Source organism: Oncorhynchus mykiss, chromosome 11, assembly GCF_057628025.1.
Source record: "Oncorhynchus mykiss isolate SJ-2025 chromosome 11, ASM5762802v1, whole genome shotgun sequence".
Classification (NCBI taxonomy): Eukaryota; Metazoa; Chordata; class Actinopteri; order Salmoniformes; family Salmonidae; genus Oncorhynchus; species Oncorhynchus mykiss.
This window is the reverse complement of record NC_143032.1, coordinates 11,775,822-11,795,000: the sequence shown is the minus strand read 5'-3', so window position 1 is coordinate 11,795,000 and position 19,179 is coordinate 11,775,822.

Sequence of the window (19,179 nt, the reverse complement as noted above, 5' to 3'; positions counted from 1 at the left end):
TATATAAAACAATACAAACACAACATATATTTTTTCACATTTAATAAAAGCAATCACATTCATCTGCATAGAGGTCCTCAATCAATAATGTAAACTTCCTGCGTGACACCAGCACATATAACTACAGGGAACTCTGCAGATTGTTCCACAAATTAGGGACAAAAAAACTAAACGCAGATTTTTCCCAAATCTGTGGAGACTGAAGGGATCTCTAGTGTTATCCATTCCTGTGAACGGGTTTGGTAACTCAGGATTTTTATCTTAATTAATTATGTTACGTACGGAGAGAGTTTCTTTAAGATTGCTTTGTAAATAAATAGAAAAGAATGCTACTTTCTTCTTACAGACAGAGAGGTCCATCCCACATTTTTGTACAGACCACAATGATCCTAAAGTCCTAAAATTGTCCCCTATGATAAAACGTATTGCTGAATGGTAGACTGCAGCCAAGGATTTTAAAACAGAGGTTGTCGCACGCATGTAAACAATATCACCAAAATCCAATACAGGGAGAAGAGTTGTTTGAACAATTTTTCTCCTATTTTTATACTAACACCAATACTTTGGCAGCGATTACAGCCTTGAGTCTTGTTGAGTATGACACTACAAGCTTGGCCCACCTGTATTTGGGGAGTTTCTCCCATTTTTCTCTGCAGAGACTGAAGCTCTGTCCCGGTTGGATGGAGTGTGTTACTGCAAAGCTATTTTCAGGTCTCTCCAGAGATGTTCGATCAGGTTCAAGTCCGGGCTCTGGATGGGCCACTCAAGGACATTCAGACACTTTCCCCAAAGCCACTCCTGCATTTTCTTGGCTGTGTGCTTAGGGTCGTTGTCCCGTTAGAAGGTGAACCTTCGCCCCAGTTTGAGGTCCTGGGTGCTCTGGAGAGGGTTTTCATCAAGGATCTCTCTGTACTTTGTTCCGTTCCTCTTACCCTCAATCCTGACTAGTCTCCCAGTCCCTGCAGCTGAAAAAACATCACCAAAGCAGGATGCAGCCAATACCATGCTTCACCGTAGGGATGGTGCCAGGTTTCCTCCAGATGTGACGCTTGGCATTCAGGCCAAAGAGTTCAATCTTGGTTTCATCAGATCAAATAATCGTGTTTCTCTTGTCTGAGATTGATTAGGTGCCTTTTGGCAAACTCCAAGCGGGCTGTCATGTGCCTTTTACTGAGGAGTGGCTTCTGTCTGGTCACTCTCCCATAAAGGCCTAATTGGTTGAGTGCTGCAGAGATGGTTGTCATTCTGGAAATGTTTTCCCATCTCCACAGAGAAACTCTAGAGCTCTCAGAGTGACCATTGGGGTCTTGGTCACCTCCCTGACCAAGGCCCTTCTCCCCCAATTGTTCATTTTGGCAGGTCGGCCAGCTGTAGGAACAGTCTTGGTGGTTACAATCTTGTTCCATTTAAGAATGATGGAGGCCACTGTTGTCTTGGGAACCTTGAATGCTGCAGAAATGTTTTGGTACCCTTCCCCAGATCTGTGCCTGGAAACATTCCTGTTTCGGAGCTCTACGGACAATTTCTTTGACCTCATAGCTTGGTTTTTGCTCTGACATGCACTGGCAACTGTGGGACCTTATATAGACAGGTGTGTGCCTTTCCAAATCATGTCCAATCATTTGAATTTACCACAGGTGGACTCCAATCAAGTTGTAGGAACATGTCATGGATGATCAATGGTAATAGGATGCACCTGAGCTCAATTTCGAGTCTCATAGCAAAGGGTCTGAATGCTTATGTAAAGAAGGTATTTCTGTTTTTTATTTTCAATGCATTTCCAAAAATTTCTCAAAACCTGTTTTCACTTTGTCATTATGGGTTATTGTGTGTAGATTGATGAGGAAAATGTTTTATTTAATCCATTTTAGAATAAGGCTGCAATGTAACAAAATGTGGGAAAAGTGAAGGAGTCTGAATACTTTCCAAATGCACTGTATAAGGGAGATAGCCTGGTTAAACCAGACTGAATGCTGTGAAAAGTCTGTTTCAATGCCAGGATATGAAGGAGATCCATTTGCCCTTGTTTTTGTTCTTCTTGAACATTTCTAATCTGTGACAAGGGATTGCTAGAAGCACCATAACACAGGGAGGATGAGAGTGGTGTTAAATCTGTACGACATTTTCCACAATCATTCCACACCAATGTCTTTGAACACCTGGGGCGACATTGGGTAGGACATGTTGAATAGTGCATCTCTCAGTCAGGTAAAGTACGGTATAAACGAGATAACACCCATGTCCTGTCAGTGAGTCATTGCACACCCACTTCCTTAGCACTCTGCATCACTGCACTTGTCTTTTCTTAAAGATCAATACACTCTTGCGTAAACACACACACAGTCTCACACGCACACAGTCCCTCACACTCACAGGACATTGGCCCTTGTCATAGAGCAAGCATTACTTAAAGGTTCCCACACGGTCATCCTTTTTCCCAAGTAAAAGTAACATTTGAATGACCAAAACATCAAGCCATCATATTTTGTACGTTATTACAATGCTCAGAATTGAAGACATTTCACATTTTCTCTCAACTCTAACTATTAGGAATCCTGAAAGAACAGGCTGAGTGGGCGGGAAGCTTATATTCATGAGCTTGCCTTGACTGACAACTCTTAGGAAATGGGTCTTTCTATAAACTAGGGAGCATTTTTTGTTGTGGACAACTGTTTGGAGCTGTTACAAAGTCATGAATAATAATTTGACAATTTTTTTACGTGAATACATTAATAAGATATAAAAGGGGGAACATGGATACATTCAACATTATTCATGAGTTAAATCAAAACATATGTTTAAACCCTTTTTCATGATTGGAGTGTTCACAGATTTGTAAGAAAAAAAATTGTTATTTCCTTGCATAATTCTGCTGTTTGTTGTTATATCATATACTAAGCATTTATTAACAATCAAACTGTCATTAATGGGGTTCTTCAATAATTATGCACAACAGTTGTTTGATGCGCATTTGATGTCTAACTGTTAAGTTCTTTTGGGAAATGATGATGAAGGATTTCCTGAATGATAGTCAAGTGCTAAAGATCTGGTGTGATACAGCACACCATACAGCACGCCATACAGCACGCCATTGAACAGCAGAGGTGCAGGAATTGATGTTTATCTGGAAAATGTATAGAACATTTTTATTGGTCAAGATAATTAGCCTATGTTGTGGACAACATTATGTTAAGATCCCCGAGGTAAGATTATGATCCTTGTATGTTTTGATGCAGCCAATACCATGCTTCACCGTAGGGATGGTGCCAGGTTTCCTCCAGATGTGACGCTTGGTATTCAAGCCAAAGAGTTCAATCTTGGATTCAACAGAGCAGAGAATCTTGTTTCTCATGGTCTGAGAGTCTTTAGGTGCCTTTTGGTAAACTCCAAGCAGGCTGTCATTTTCCTTTTGTTGAGGAGTGGCTTCCATCTGGCCATTCTCCCATGAAGGCCTGATTGGTGGAGGGGTGGAGAGATGTTTGTACTTCTGGAAGGTTCTACCATCTCCACAGAGGAACTCTGGAACTCAGAGTGACCATGGGGTTCTTGGTCACCTCCCTGACCAAGGCTCTTCTCCCCCAATTGGCAGGTGGCCAGCTCTAGGAAGAGTCTTGGTGGTTCCAAACTTCTTCCATCTAAGAATGATGGAGGCCACTGTGTTCTTGGGGAACTTCAATGCTGCAGAAATATTTTGGTACCCTTTCCCAGATCTGTGCCTCGACACAATCCTGTCTCAGAGCTCTACGGACAATTCCTTCGAACTCATGACTTGGTTTTTGCTCTGACATTCACTGTCAACTGTGGGAGCTTATATAAACAGGTGTGTGCCTTTCTAAATCATGTCCAATCAATTGAATTTACCACAGGTAAAGTTGTAGAAACATCTCTAGGATGATCAATGGAAACAGGATGTACCTGAGCTCAATTTCAAGTCTCATAGCAAAGGGTCTGAAGACTTATGTAAATATACTATTGAAGTCAGAAGTTTACATACACCTTAGCCAAATACATTTAACCTCTCTAGGGTAGGGGGCAGCATTCGGAATTTTGGATGAAAAGCATGCCCAAATTAAACGGCCTGCTACTTGGGCCCAGAAGATATGATAAGCATATAACTGGTACATTTGGATGGAAAACACTCTAAAGATTCCAAAACTGTTACAATAGAGTCATTGAGTATAACATAACTGATTTGGCAGGCGAAAACCTGAGAAAAATCCATTCAGGAAGTTTTTATTTTTTGGTTTTGTAGTTTTCTATTCAATGCCATTACAGTATCCATTGACTTAGGACTCAATTTGCAGTTCCTATGCCTTCCACTAGATGTCAACAGTCTTTAGAAAATGTTTCACCTTTTATATTGACGACGTTATTGTCCGGTTGAAATATTATAGATCATTTAGGCTAAAAACAACCTGAGGATAGAATATAAACATCGTTTGACATGTTTCTATGAACTTTACAGATACAATTTAGATTTTTTTTGTCTGCCTGTATTGACTGCGTTTGAGCCTGTGGATTACTGAAGAATTTTATAAATCTGACAGCAAGGATGGATTAACAAGAAGTTAATCTTTAAACCTATGTAAAATAAGTTTTGTTTTCTGAATTTTTATAATGAGCATTTCTGTATTTGAATTTGGTGCTCTGCAATCTCACTGGATGTTGGCCAGATGGGACGCTAGCATACCCTAGAGAGGTTAAACTCAGTTTTTCACAATTCCTGACATTTAATCCTAGTAACAATTCCATGTATTAGGTCAGTTAGGACCACCACTTTATTTTAAGAATGTGAAATGTCAGAATAATAGTAGAGATAATTATTTATTTCAGCTTTTATTTATTTCATCACATTCCCAGTGGGTCAGAGGTTTACATACACTCAAATAGTATTTGGTAACATTTCCTTTAAAATGTTTAACTTGGGTTTAATGTTTTGGGGAGCCTTCCACAAGCTTCCCTCAATAAGTTGGTTGAATTTTGGCTCATTCCTCCTGACAGAGCTGGTGTATTTGTGTCAGGATTGAAGGCCTCCTTGCTCACACATGCTTTTTCAGTTCTTCCCATAATTTTTAAAAATGATTGTGGTCAGGGCTTTGTGATGGCCACTCCAATACCTTGACTTTGTTGTCCTTAAGTCATTTTGCCAAAACTTTGGAAGTATGCTTGGGGTCATTGTCCATTTGGAAGACCCATTTGCGACCAAGCTTTAACTTTGTGACTGATGTCTTGAGATGTTGCTTCAATATATCCACATAATTTTCCTACCTCATGATTCCATCTATTTTGTGAAGTTCATCAGTCCCTCCTGCAGCAAAGCACCCCTCAACATGTTGCTGCCACCCCCTGTGCTTCACGGTTGGGATGGTGTTCTTTGGCTTGAAAGCCTCCCCCATTTTCCTCCAAACATAACGATGGTCATTATGGCCAAACAGTTATATTTTTGTTTCATCAGACCAATCTTTGTCCCCATGTGCAGTTGCAAACCATAGTCTGGCTTTTTTATGGAGGTTTTGGAGCTTTCAGCTTATGTTTATATAGGACTCGTTTCACTGTGGCTATAGATACTTTGATACCTGTTTCCTCCAGCATCTTCACAAGGTCCTTTGCTGTCATTCTGGGATTGATTTGCACTTTTTGCACCAAACTACGTTCATCTCTATGAGACAGAACGCTTCTCCTTCCTGAGCGGTATGACGGCTTATTTTCAGTTTAGTGTTTTGCACCTTACTGTTTCGGCTGTTTCGGTTATTCTCTTTGTTATTTTTGTTTAATGTTCAGTGTAAATAAAAAGTCATGGACACTTACCACGCTGCGCTTTGGTCCGATTCCTCTTCAGACGACGAAAACCTTTACACTTTCCTGTCCTGCAGCTCAGTTCAGAAGGATGGCTGTATCTTTGATATGTCTGGGTGGTTTAATATTTATTCCACAGCATAACTATTAACTTGACCATGCTTAATAAAGAGATATTCAATGTCTGATTTGTTATTAGTGCCCGTCTACTAACACTGCCCTTCTTCATGAGGCTTTCGAAAAGCTCCCTGATCATTGTAGTTGAATGTGTTCTTGAAATTCCTTACTTGACTGAGGGACCCTACAGGCGTTGAATGTTTGGGGACAGAGGAAGGTTTAGTCATTCAAAAATCATGTCAACCCCTATTATTTCACACCAAGTGAGTCCATGTACCTCATTATGTGATTTGTTAAGCCAAATTCTACTCCAGAACTAATTTAGGCTTCCCTAAACGAAGGGGCTGAGAACGTATACAAATATATTTTAAGTATTTTGGTTGGATTGATGACAAAAAATGACAATAAAATATATTTGAATGCCACTTTGTAACACAATAAAATGTGAAGAAATCTAAGGGGTCTGAATGCTTTTGCAAGACACTGTATATACACGTAGATACAGGCACACTAAAGACTCTGTGTGCAAGAGCCTATATGACCCAACCCATACCAAAACGCTCTGTTGAAGATAAATGCCAAATTAATACTTAATTTCCAAATAGAGGTTCTAGATCGAACACTCTTTCAAGTAGCCATTGCCATCCTGGCTAGAATGTCTCAAAGACTAGAAGCAGCAGAGAAGAAGAGCGGGGGATACATGGTAGGAACATGATGGAGGGATCGACGACAGTGGTAAATAATTAAAGGAAAACACCATGTCCCGGTGGATAATCAATTTCCCTCAGCGGTCAGGGGGATTAATTTATACTGATACATTGGTACAATAGAGGGGGAGGAAATATACCATCAGCATGATTCATTACATACGATTGACAACATCAATATCTAATATTAGAATTACCACAATTATTATCATTGATACTATCATCAAAATAAGCAGCACCACCACCACCGCTTCCATCTTTGTCATCATCATCAATACCACTACCCATATTATCATCACTACTACCATCATCAGTAGCACTACCCACATTATCATCACTACTACCATCATCAATACCACTACCCACATTATCATCACTACTACCATCATCAATACCACTACCCACATTATCATCACTACTACCATCATCAGTAGCACTACCCACATTATCATCACTACTACCATCATCAATACCACTACCCACATTATCATCACTACTACCATCATCAATACCACTACCCATATTATCATCACTACTACCATCATCAATACCACTACCCACATTATCATCACTACTACCATCATCAATACCACTACCCACATTATCATCACTACTACCATCATCAATACCACTACCCACATTATCATCACTACTACCATCATCAATACCACTACCCACATTATCATCACTACTACCATCATCAGTAGCACTACCCACATTATCATCACTACTACCATCATCAATACCACTACCCATATTATCATCACTACTACCATCATCAATACCACTACCCACATCATCACTACTACCATCATCAATACCACTACCCACATTATCATCACTACTACCATCATCAATACCACTACCCACATTATCATCACTACTACCATCATCAGTAGCACTACCCACATTATCATCACTACTACCATTATCAATACCACTACCCACATTATCATCACTACTACCATCATCAATACCACTACCCACATTATCATCACTACTACCATCATCAGTAGCACTACCCACATTATCATCACTACTACCATCATCAATACCACTACCCACATTATCATCACTACTACCATCATCAATAGCACTACCCACATTATCATCACTACTACCATCATCAATACCACTACCCACATTATCATCACTACTACCATCATCAATACCACTACCCACATTATCATCACTACTATCATCATCAATACCACTACCCACATTATCATCACTACTATCATCATCAAAACCATTACCCACATCATCACTACTACCATCATCAATACCACTACCCACATTATCATCACTACTACCATCATCAATACCACTACCCACATCATCACTACTACCATCATCAGTACCACTACCCACATTATCATCACTACTACCATCATCAATAGCACTACCCACATTATCATCACTACTACCATCATCAGTAGCACTACCCACATTATCATCACTACTACCATCATCAATACCACTACCCACATTATCATCACTACTACCATCATCAATACCACTACCCACATTATCATCACTACTACCATCATCAATACCACTACCCACATTATCATCACTACTACCATCATCAACAGCACTACCCACATTATCATCACTACTACCATCATCAATACCACTACCCACATTATCATCACTACTACCATCATCATATTCACAATCATTTACTTTGCTGGAGGTCAGCTGTGACTTTAAAGCAATCCTCCCCTCTCCAGGGAGCGAGCAAGAGAAAGATTGAGAGAGAAAGAAAAGAGAGAGATGAAGAAAGCGCGAGCGAAAGAGAGCAGAGAGCAGACAGCAGTCAGCGTTTGGAGCTCTTTAAAAAAGTGCAACCCTCGGCTATCTCCCTGACGTCCCAGTCAGCCCTTCACTACTGTGTCGCGGTAAATAATTGTAGCCCCACGGTTGTTGCACTTCTCCAGGATGTAAACCAACAACACACTCCTTAATATTTACTTTTAGCGGGTAAATCTGTTTAACTTACATTGTCTGACAGGTCATTCTAGCAGTCCAGAGAACGCAGTCTTGACTTGATATTCCTAGTTTATCACACTCAAATATTGCACAAAAAAAGGCCTGTAGCGTCAATAAGAGGGGTTAGTTTTCATAAAGAGCGATCTGTCAGTATGTTAATAAATTATTAATGGCTATTGATGGCCAGGGTAGGTCTTATTTGACGTTCCTTTGGTGGAGAGTGAGTAAGATTTCCGGGCCAGATCGCACACATGTACAAACACACAGACCAGCTCCGGTGCCAGCCCCAAATGTTATAACAAAACTCAGAATCAATCGATTGCCAAACCTGCCTGTCTATCTATTAAACCGGCAAACCCCGGATCATGAAATTCACTGGGAGTAGGCTGCATTTGAGCATTTCATTTGCAATGGTTTGAATTGAAAGGCTGCATTGGGAAATAGCAATGTGGTTCAGTTTGATTCAGTGTTTCAGATGACTCCATACAACTAGCATTCAGCCAACCTGTCATTGCTATCCATTCAGAGAGTGACTAAGGAACATGGAAACGTATTAGGCTACATCCCTTATACAGCACGGAGGCTATAACACATCGAATGACAACAGATGGACCAAACTGCTCGCTATGAAGGCAACAGACAAACAGATCCCTCATGGACTAATTGAAAAATACTCAGCCTTGGCAGTAGTCAATGGTGCCTAAATTGAACTAGCATTAACTTCTAAGATCCATACAGGAGCAGTTTGTAGCAATATTATCACAGATCATAACACTCAGTTCTCTTTCTCCCTCAGCAAATATGGACTTTTATTGAGGGGGGAATAAAAAAAACAAGATGGCGCTCAATATGATGTCCCCCGAGGCAAAATCACAGCCTTTGATTAAACACTAATATTCTGGGCCCATATTGTGCCAAAATTCAGTCTGGCAAATAACTGATATGAGAGTGGAAGGGGTAACCTAGTCAGTCCTCATGCTTCAATATCTTTAAGGCGTAGTGTTTGGAGTTGGGGCTTCTCTTCATCCATGCAGTTCCCTTCAGGAGGTGTTTGAGTAAAACTGAGTCCAGATACTATGCAAAAAGACTACTGTTACCAACTACTGTGGAGAGTGTGTGTGTGTGTGTGTGTGTGTGTGTGTGTGTGTGTGTGTGTGTGTGTGTGTGTGTGTGTGTGTGTGTGTGTGTGTGTGTGTGTGTGTGTGTGTGTGTGTGTGTGTGTGAGAGAGTGAGAGAGAGAGAGATGAAGGAAATTCCAGGAAAAGAGAGAGAGTGAGTAGAAGATAAGAAATGAAAGAAAGTCAAGGTACAGTAATGAGGCAAGAGGAATGCAAAAAAAAGAGAGGGAGAAAAAGACAGAGACAGAGGAGACAGAGGAGACGGAAGAGTCAGAGGAGGCAGAGGAGGCAGAGGCGACAAAATCAAATCAAATCCAATTTTATTGGTCAGATACACGTGTTTAGCAGATGTTATTGCGGGTGTAGCAAAATGCTTGTGTTTCTAGCTCCATCAGTGCAGTAATATCTAACAATTTCACAACATATACCCAATACACACAAATCTAAATAAAGGAATGAAATTAAGAATATATAAATATACACGAGCGTTCAAAAGTTTGGGGTCACTTAGAAAATGTGGTGTTTATGAAAGAAAAGCACATTTTCTGTCCATTAAAAAAACATCAAATTGATCAGAAATACAGTGTAGACATTGCTAATGTTGTAAATGACTATTGTAGCTGTAAACGGCTGATTTCTTCTGGAATATCTACATAGGCGTACAGAGGCCCATTACCAGCAACCATGACTCCTGTGTTCCAATGGCACGTTGTGTTCGCTAATCCAAGTTTATAATTTTAAAAAGGTTAATTAATCATTAGAAAACCCTTTTGCCATTATGAAACCTGATTAAAGAAGCAATAAAACTGACCTTCTTTAGACTACTTGAGTATCTGGAGCATCATCATTTGTGGGTTCAATTATAGGCTCAAAATGACCAGAAACAAAGATCTTTCTTCTGAAACTTGTTCTGAGAAATGAAGGCTATTCCATGTGAGAAATTGCCAAGAAACTGAAGATTTCGTACAACGCTGTGTACTACTCCCTTCACAGAACAGAGCAAACTGGCACTAACCAGAATAGAAAGAGAGGGAGGCCCCGGTGCACAACTGAGCAAGAGGACAAGTATATTAGAGTGTCTTGTTTAGTTTGAGAAACAGATGCCTCACAAGTCCTCAACTGGCAGCTTCATTAAATAGTACCCTCATAACACCAGTCTCAACGTCAACAGTCAAGAGGCGACTCTGGGATGCTAGCCTTTTAGGCAGAGTTCCTCTGTCCAGTGTCTGTGTTCTTTTGCCCATCTCAATCTTTTCTTTTTGTTGGCCAGTGTGAGATATGGCTTTTTCTTTTCAACTCTGCCTAGACGAACAGCAGCTTCTGCAAGATGTGTCATTCCACTGTGGATCGCCCCTCCTATGTGGCTCTAACATGGTAAACACCTACCCCACTCCCCACTCCCCCAACGTCTTCAGAAGCAAAGCAGTTCCCCCGGGGTTCACATTAGAATGGTAACCATTTAATATATGGTGAAGAAGTGAAGCCTCCCATCAGAATGGATCTAGGGACAAGGGGTCCACAGTGGGGGTCCATCTAGGGGTGGAGTATCTAATAAACTGGCCACAGAGTTTATTACTTAGTTGCTTACCAAGACGACGTTGAATGTTCCTGAGTAGCCTAGTTACAGTTTTGACAGTTTTGACTTCTTGAAAATTTATGGCAAGACATGAAAATAACTGTTTAGCAATGATCAACAACCAATTTGACAGTACATGAATAATTTTTAAAAGAATAACGTGAAAATATTGTACAATACTTGTGTGCAAAGTATTAAAGACCCAGAAAGCTGTAAATCGCTGCCAAAGGGGATTCTAAAGTGTATTGATTGATTCAAGGGTGTGAAAACGTATGTAAATTAGCTATGCATGTATTTCATTTTTAATACATGTCTTGATACATGTATGGCTTTGCCTAAGATTGGAATTTGTAAAGTTACCCAGTAGACAGACCTCTGGGTCTAAAGCCCCAGGATATGGTGTAGTTTTGAACACTGTGTGAATGTTCCTTCCTCTGAGCCACATAGGGAGGAGATTGAACTTGTGCAATCTATTTATTTATTTATTTTTTTATTTATTTATATTTTACCCCTTTTTCTCCCTAATTTTGTGGTATCCAATTGTTACAATTGCTACAACTCCCGTACGGGCTAGGGAAAGACAAAGGCTGAATGTCATGCGTCCTCCGATACACAACCCAACCAGCCGTACTGCTTCTTAACACAGCGCGCATCCAACCCAGAAGCCAGCCGCACCAATGTGTCAGAGGCTACACCGTGCACCTGGCAACCTTGGCCACAGGAGTTGCTGGTGCGCGATGAGATCGCGATGATATCCCTAACCCGGACGACGCTAGGCCAATTGTGCATCGTCCCACGGACCTCCCGGTCGCGGCCGGTTACGACAGAACCTGGGCGCGAACCCAGGGACTCTGATGGCACAGCTGGCGCTGCAGTACAGCGCCCTTAACCACTGCGCCACCCGGGAGGCCTGAACTTGTGCAGTCTAGATGGGGTAATATAGAGCTGATGGAGGAAATTAAACTGGATCAGTCTGTATCTGGGGTTCAATGTGGATGTAACACCATCCCTGCATAGGTCACTCCATAGACCCTCATCAAGATCAATACCCAGATCTATTCCCCATCTAAATCTGGGTTTATCTAGCTCAGGCAGTGGTAGTCCTGACAGAAGAGCATCGTATACACAGTGGTTGGTCTGCGTGGTAGAGTTGTTCAGTAGGTGACATCTTAGGTAGGTTCCATTGTCCCTTGAGATTCACCCTAATAAAATGCTCTAGTTGTAGGTAACTAAAGGAGTCCTTGTTAGACAGGTGCAATTTCTGTTTCTGTCAAGATTGTTCGTAGAGACGGACCAAGGCGCAGCGGACATTGAGTTCCCAATAATTTATTAACCGTGAAACTTTAAACAAAACAAGAAACAATCAACCAACCGTGACTACAGAGATGCTCCATACACTCACACAAAATACAAAATACAATAACCCACAAACAGATGGGAACAAACACTACTTAAATATGATCCCCAATTAGAGACAACGATTACCAGCTGCCTCTAATTGGGAATCATACAAATCCCCAACATAGAAATAATAAACTAGAACAAAAATAACTAGAAATAATAACCAGAAATAATGAACTAGAATAACCCCAGTCACGCCCTGACCTACTACACCATAGAGAAAAAATGTCTCTCTATGGTCAGGGCGTGACAGTTTCAGCTGTTTGAAGGACATAATCTTTCCCTCCTCATAACACTGTTCCAGAAGAGAGACACCATGGTCTAAAGTTACTATTCTGGTAAAACATAAGAATATATCTATTGCTCCATAGAGGGGTTATAGGGGAAGGAAATCCCTCTCGCCTGAACAGCAGTTTGCACCATGCCAGGACAGAATGTATGATTAAAGGGTTGTCTGTGATGGGTTTTAATAAATGTAATGCCCCATTTGTAAAACAATTCTGCCCCAGTGTCCTCATGTACCTCAAACTGTTCAATGTTCAGCCATGAGAGAGAAGGACCATTGTCAAACCTCTGAGCCAGAAATCTAGACTGCGCAGCCCAGTAATACATTCTGAAATTGTGGAGGTTTAACCCCCCCTTTACCATAATCAAGGGTCAGTTTGTCCAGGCTAACCCTAGGGGTTTTGCCATGCCAGGTAAACCGTCTGGTCACCTTGTTGAGAGATGAAAAGAATGCTGCGGGCACAGGGATAGGGAGAGATTGAAACAAATATGAAGTATGAATACTTTCTGAACGGACTGTATATGTATACTGTAGAACATAGGAATAATATACATCAATGGAAATATAAGCTGCCCGTTTCCATTGACAAATCCGTGATATAGGAGGAAGACATTAAACAAATAGTTTTGATTAGAGGAAGTGACTTCTATTTGGTAATGGTCGCTGAAGTGATTTGGAAGCCGGTAGTCAAAGCGCATGTGGAAAATGTGTGATCACTAATTTAGGCGAAGATCAAAGCTAGCGCTGTAACGGGTTTAATGCGTTGATTCCACCAATAATTCCATTTGATGATGAAAACAGCTTGATATTGCTGCTCGTCGGACGACATCGGACCTATTGGAATGAATGATTTAATGACATGGAACATCCATGTGGTCCTTAACATGGCTACCCTGCATCACATTACTGTACTGCTGTAGTCGAAGAGGCTGTACGGAAGTTTGATTGCTAAATACTGCACAATTTAAACACTTCACCCACAATCCCACCTTCCCCAAAACATGTGTAAATATTGGACAATAAATATTGGACTGAAAAATGTCTCCCTATATATTTTTTTGAAGATGGAGAACAAGCTATGAAGGAAAAAGTTTTGGTGCAGGTACATCCAACTAGCCAAAAATAATATTGCAATATTAAAAAAGATATATCATTAAAAAAATATATATCACGATATGTAACCGTATTGATTTTACCCCCATCACTAATGTATACCATGTGTATCCTGTACATATGACTAATAAAATGTTCAACTTAAATTGTTCAACTCAATAATATGAATCAATGTCATATCTCCTGAAGCTGCACAATGCTTGCTCAAAGGTGTGCCCCTGTCCAATCAGGTCATTTCTCTGCAATATTTCTGTCCACGTAGGAGCCTTCTTTTGGATCAAGAGCAGCCTCAGAAGCAAAAGTTCTGTAAAACCTCTGTAAGCATAGAACTGCAACTTGTTAGCATTTGAGCCCTGTGCACTACAATTGGCTATGATTTGATGTATTGTGCTTGAGCAGACAGAAAGCTGAAAGGCCTTGCGGCTACATCTCCTTCCTATAGCCTCATCCCAGACCCTGGAATAAGAAATGAAAATAGAATTCAGACCTGAAACACACTAATTGAAGATTGACAGCCTTTGAGAAAGTCTAGTTCTATTTAGTTCTATGTTCCAATCATACCTTTCACCTACAGTATGTCCTTTTAAATTAGATGTTCATGCACAGTGCTGGAAAAAGTACCCAATTGTCATACTAGAGTGGAAGTGAAAGATACGTTAATAGAAAATTACCAGCGGCGACCTGTCATTCAGGGCAGTTGTTTTGAGTCCCACCTGTTTAGCTAAAAAACTACATATACAGTCAAATATACAAACTTGGTCTCTTTTTTGCTTTCTTGAGTAATGCAGCTCCAAAATGCAGGTGTTTCAGCCTAGCTGAGTGCTTTCTGTGGTGGTGGGGCCACAGATAAAATGACGTCAAATCATGTTATATCTACCGAAGCAAAATCTTAGTTCGCAAGCTAGACCAGCAGTCATCATCATGATTCAATTAGACAATCTACTGACAAATCCTTTTCAATCCTTGTTATATGAAGATAAATTATAGATAAAACGTGTCAGAGCTCATCGGCCATTGGACATAAACATTACACAACAAGTTGGAAATCGCAAATTCAAAAATGAGTAGTTTGGAAAGAATCTGTGGCTAACTGCAAGCGTTGCAAAGCAATAACTGGCCAACTATTCAGTGGAGTGGGTATGTGGTCCAAGTCTAGGTTTAAGGGTCTCTTTTCCAAGTTTAAAAGTATAAACATTCAACACCATGGGTGAGAAAAGGTTGAATACATTGGCCATGCTGTCAATCCAGCATGACTTCTGCCATGTTCAAAACAACAGGAAAATGTCAGACTTCAGTGAGTTCAAGACAACTGGGAACTCGGAGGAAGAAACTAGCTCCGACTGGGAAAATACGTTTTGAACGGTCATCCAACTCGGAGTTCCAAGTCGGGAACTCAAACCTCTTTCTTGATGTCATCATTGAACCTTGTCTTGAAAGCATCATAAATCCAGAAAATGCCAGGCTTTGATGACAAAATTTGCCCCGAAGAAGGACCACCTTCCTATTCAAGTGAGAACAGCACAACAAGGTGAGTCCAAAAATGTCTTGTATGCTGCTGCATAAATTATGTAATATGCCAGGGAGATACATACATACTATAGCTAAGAAAGTGTACGACAAGTGTATGTTTTGAAGTAAGCTGTTAGTACCACATGTGCCTCACCCTAAAATGTAGTTCCCTTTCCCCCTCATAACTTAGCCTACTGATTTGATTGACTTGGTGGTGCACATAGAGAAATGTAATCATTGAATATTGTCATATTATCATTTTCTGCATGTATGCACCCTTTATTTATCCTATGGTTCTGACTTGGTGTCCGGCGAGAATACTGTAAGAACGGCCCATGATCTGAATTTTGGCGCTGTACATTTCAAATGCGCTGAACAAATAGTAAATATTGACAGCGTCCGTCCTAGCTCGCTCATTAATGTCTTAATCTAAATTACACATTTCCTCTTATCCTCTTGTCGTCCCCTTAAAGTTTGTACATCTCAATTGTCAGTGGAAACCACATTTGTTTGAGCAAGTCAGCCATGTCAGCTATGTTTTTCTAAAAGGCAGTAAATGAGGCTGAATGAACTGTTGCGCTGCCAGACAAAGCTCCACTGATAGCCAGGTGTAGCAGTGGTAAGGATTCACTCCACGGTGCTACAAAGAAAACTCTGCTGTTGGGACAGCTTTATGAAGGCCCTAACAGTTTGTGGGCACTGTTTGTCTCTGTTATAGTGCAATTAATGTATTGTTTAGTGTTGTGTTGTGTAGTGTTGTGGGTGTGTTGTGGGTTTTGCTGGCACGCATCAAATGTTATTTTTTAACCCCCACCAAGATATACATGCTAAAATCGCTACTGAAAATGACTCAAGTAAAATTGAAAGTCACCCAGTAAAATCCTACTAGAGTAAAAGTCTACAATTATTTGGTTTTAAATAGACTTAAATATTAATAGTACATGTAATTGCTAAAATATACTTAAGTATCACATGTAAAAGTGTAAATCATTTCAAATTCCTTATATTAAGCAAACCAGAGGATACGGTATCACAATTTACAGATAGCCAGGGGCACGCTCCAACATTCAGAGATAATTTACAAATTAAGCATGTGTATTAAGCATAGTGAGTCTGCCAGATCAGAGGCAGTAGTGATGACCAGGATGTTCTTTTGATACGTGTGTGAATTTGACCATTTTCCTGTCCTGCTTAGCATTAAAAATGTAACGAGTACTTTTGGGTGTCAGGGAAAATGTATAGAGTAAAAAGTACATTATTTTCTTTAGGAATGTAGTGAGGTAAAAGTAGTCAAAAATATATTTAGTAAAGTAAAGATACCCAAAACAACTACCTACGTAGTACTTTAAAGTATTTTTTACTTAAGTACTTTACACCACTGTTTCTGCACAACAGACTCACAGATCTACTTGAGTCACTGCAAATGCAGTACCTTATGTTGTTGGCTGTTTAATTTCTCTTCCATCCACAGACTGTGACCTGAGTTTACCCGAAGTATAATCACTCTTCTATATGGACAACAAGGTATACAGGTATTGTGCATAACAAGTCCCATCTGCCTGCTGTTGAGTTGGAATTGCTGAGCAGATCTTTTACATGTTTTAATTTTGGGGGCTTCAGAATCAGTGGGCGGACCTGGTGGGAAGATTGAATCATTCCAGTCCTTTGGATTACTTGGTGACCTTGCAGAAAGTGTTAAATCGATCTTTCTTGTGCTGTGACTCATGCAGGCCCCTGAAAGGACGACAGTCCCAAGAAAAATGGACCTCGGGATGGATTCTTATTCCAACTCTTCACCGGCATGCGAGTCCAAAGTTAAGGAATCATTTAGAGTATTTCAGATCTGTCGCCGACCTTAAATGGTTTCCTTTTCAGTGATTTATGGGAATGTAGTATTGTAAATATATTGATAAGTTGACATCTTTGTGTATCAGTGCAATTGTAAAATAAAAACTATCCATATGCCTTCCCGGGCTACTAAATCATGCTCAAATTTGGATGAAAATATGAGGATTTGTTTAGGCAAGACAAAGTGTTCATGAACATTTAGTTTACCTCAACAATTCCCTTTCTTCATATTTTTTTAATTTTTATTTATTTAACCTTTATTTAACTCATATCTCTGAAAATGAATTCAAGCTACTTTGTTGCATAAATGATGATAACTTAATGATACTTATCTATACGGAACAAAAATCAACGCAACATGCAACAATTTCAAAGATTTTACTGAGTTACATCAGTCAATTGAAATAAATAAATTGGGCCCTGATCTATGGATTTCACATGAATGGGAATACAGATCTGCATCCGTTGGTCACAGATACATTTACAAAAATGGACCTCACAATGGGCCTTAGGATCCCGTCACAGTATTTCTGTGCATTCAAATTGCCATAGATAAAATGCAATTGTGTTCGTTGTTCATAGTGTAGCTTGTGCCTGCCCATACTGTAACCCCACCGCCACAATGGGGCACTTTGTTTACAATGTTGAGATCAGCAAACTGCTCGCCTACATGACGCCATACATGTGCTCTGCGGTTTACCAAAACGACATTGGAGGTGGCTTATGGTAGAGAAATTAATGTTAAATTCTCTGGCAACAGCTCTAGTAGACATTCCTGCATTCAGCATGGCAATTGCACGCTCCCTCAAAACTGGAGGCAAGTTTTAAGGCAAGTTCTGTGGCATTGTGTTGTGTGACAAAACTGCACATTTTAGAGTGGCTTTTTATTGTTCCCAGCACAAGGTGCACCTGTGTAATGAGCATGCTGTTTAATCAGCTTCTTGATATGCCACACCTGTCAGGTGGATGAATTATCTTGGCAAAGGAGAAATGCTCACTAACAGGGATGTAAACAAATGTGTGCACAAAATTTGAAAGAAATAAGCGTATGAAACATTTCTGGGATCTTTTATTTCAGCTGATGAAACATGGGACCAACACTTTACGTTGCGTTTATATTTCAATTCAGTGTATATATCAATTGGAAAACCATTTTAAATCTTAGCATGAAGCCTCCTTCCATTTTTACTGCACTAACCATCCCCTTATGTATCCTGCCTACCTTGACATACTGTATCACATCATTGATCAAAATGAATTATAGCCAGGCAATTGCACAGCTGTACCAATTAGTCCATTTGCTATTGTTTGACTGCTCACACCGAGCTGTACTGAAAGAGTTCAATCTCAATGGACTGTGCCTCAGGCTGGCTCACACACCTGCGATCTGGGCGTTGCCCGTCTTTTTATTGGTCGCAAAGCCCCTTTTACGCAGATGACACTGCTGAGCGGACTAGCGTAGAGGGCGGAGCGGGCTGAAGCCTGTCAGGGTCTGTGTTTATGCTCAGCTGGCCTGCCGTGACATTCTAGTCTACAGACATAGGCAGCACACAGCACAGGCAGGAATGGTCGTGGTCCTAAACAAGGGCTGCTTGCTTGGCGAGGGGCCAGCTCCTCTCTCTGTTCATCGGGTTCATATCCAGCTGCCTGGGAAGAGGGTGAACATGTGATCACCGCCGCCATGTACTCTCATTAGAATCTACACAACATCCATGT